The following is a 2,500-nucleotide window of genomic DNA, read 5'->3' as shown; positions in this document are numbered from 1 at the left end:
CCCGTATTGTGCCTTAACCTAACCCGTATTGTGCCTTAACCTAACCCGTATTGTGCCTTAACCTAACCCGTATTGTGCCTTAACCTAACCCGTATTGTGCCTTAACCTAACCCGTATTCTGCCTTAACCTAACCCGTGTTGTGCCTTAACCTAACCCGTGTTGTGCCTTAACCTAACCTGTGTTGTGCCTTAACCTAACCCGTGTTGTGCCTTAACCTAACCTATGTTGCGCCTTAACCTACCCTATATTGTACCTTAACCTAACCTATATTGTACCTTAACCTAACCTATGTTGCGCCTTAACCTAACCTATGTTGCGCCTTAACCTAACCTATGTTGCGCCTTAACCTAACCTATGTTGCGCCTTAACCTAACCTATGTTGCGCCTTAACCTAACCTATGTTGCGCCTTAACCTAACCTATGTTGCGCCTTAACCTAACCTATGTTGCGCCTTAACCTAACCTATGTTGCGCCTTAACCTAACCTATGTTGCGCCTTAACCTAACCTATGTTGCGCCTTAACCCAACACACGTTGCGCCTTAACCCAACACACGTTGCGCCTTAACCCAACACACGTTGCGCCTTAACCCAACACACGTTGCGCCTTAACCCAACACACGTTGCGCCTTAACCCAACACACGTTGCGCCTTAACCCAACACACGTTGCGCCTTAACCCAACACACGTTGCGCCTTAACCCAACACACGTTGCGCCTTAACCCAACACACGTTGCGCCTTAACCCAACACACGTTGCGCCTTAACCCAACACACGTTGCGCCTTAACCCAACACACGTTGCGCCTTAACCCAACACACGTTGGGCCTTAACCCAACACACGTTGGGCCTTAACCCAACACACGTTGGGCCTTAACCCAACACACGTTGGGCCTTAACCCAACACACGTTGGGCCTTAACCCAACACACGTTGGGCCTTAACCCAACACACGTTGGGCCTTAACCCAACACACGTTGGGCCTTAACCCAACACACGTTGGGCCTTAACCCAACACACGTTGGGCCTTAACCCAACACACGTTGGGCCTTAACCCAACACACGTTGGGCCTTAACCCAACACACGTTGGGCCTTAACCTGCTCTGTAATTGTCATACGACGCGTTAAATTAGTGTAGTGTTGCCTAACTGCAACCCCCGCAATATAGTTTGCTACTCGCACTGCCCGGTCCCCAGAGTATCGCTTCATGTTAAACACCTTGCAGCTATACACTGTAATGCGGATGGCAGCAGGACGTACATGCTCAATGCCCTTCGCAGTTGTTCATTGGCATTCGCATGGCGAAGCACAGCCTACGTTGTGGTACGGCTTGTGTCAACTGTCCGCTGATGTTGTACGTCCAAATCACACACTGTACTGCACATTGGTCCTCATGTACTGAATGATACATCGTGGTACATGTGTGACCGTACCACGACTGCGCCAACAACGGCGAACCATACGGTCCAAATATTGTGCACTCAGCTACATGTCGTCTCCCTATAAGAGCTGGATTGCAGTATGGTATGCCGTGGATGGCGATCGGCATGAGCCGTCTGTTGATGTAGTGGCGCGTGTTGTCAGACGTAGTCGTCTCTTCTCACACACCGTGATAGCATGGTGCACTGCGTTCCACATCTGCGACATGCGACAGAGGCCGGTTGACAGTCGTTCGCGCAATGGACATCGCATACGTACGGGGGCCACCTTCCACGTGTTCGCGAAGCGTGCACATGTTGTTGCGTGTATGTGGGCAGACATAGTGTGTCGTGACACCTGACACAGGCATGCAACAATCGTTGAATTTGCAAATGGCGATGGACGTCTACGTTTGCTGGTGACGTTACGCAAATGAAGAACTGGTAAACCGTTGTGGTGCGGTTGTTCTCGCTAGAGGTGAATCAGTGATGGCGACGATCGGTTGAGCTACCAACCGGTTGTTTCAGCGATACCCACCATGCCCACGAACGTGAATGGCATGTGGGTGTGAAGCGATACGCGGCGGTGGCTGGGTGGGACCGTCCCCGGCCGGTGAGGGGGGGCCTCCCGGCGTGCTGGCCGCGCGGTGCGTGGGCGCACGCGCTACAGCCGGCTGGTGGGGGCGGCCAGTGGCAGGCGCGCCGGCCGACGGAGGCGGCAGGCGGCGTAGCTGCGCGCCGGCGCACCCTGCACGCGGCGCCGTGCGGCCAAAGTAGGTCCTCGCGGGCCCGGTGCGAAGCGCGGTGGACATCTGCAGTGTGCTGGTCCGATTGAGGACTGTGTGCGCTGAGGATGCGCCGCCGCCCGGCGCTCGGCGCCGCGACGCCGTCTGCTGCTCGGTCGCCTCTGCGGTTCTCGCAGGTGGATTGTATCGCAGCTGTGCGGACGTGTTGGCGCGTGCGCTGTGCTGGGAGAGTTCGCTTCGGCACCCAAGTGGGGCTTTTGTCCTTCTGTGGCGCTGGCGTTGGAGCTGCCGGCCACCGTAGGTGGCGCGTGTTGTCTCCCGCCGGCAATGCCACGACA

This window comes from Schistocerca serialis, unplaced genomic scaffold (assembly GCF_023864345.2).
Source record: "Schistocerca serialis cubense isolate TAMUIC-IGC-003099 unplaced genomic scaffold, iqSchSeri2.2 HiC_scaffold_1167, whole genome shotgun sequence".
Lineage (NCBI taxonomy): Eukaryota > Metazoa > Arthropoda > Insecta > Orthoptera > Acrididae > Schistocerca > Schistocerca serialis.
This window is presented reverse-complemented; position numbering follows the sequence as displayed.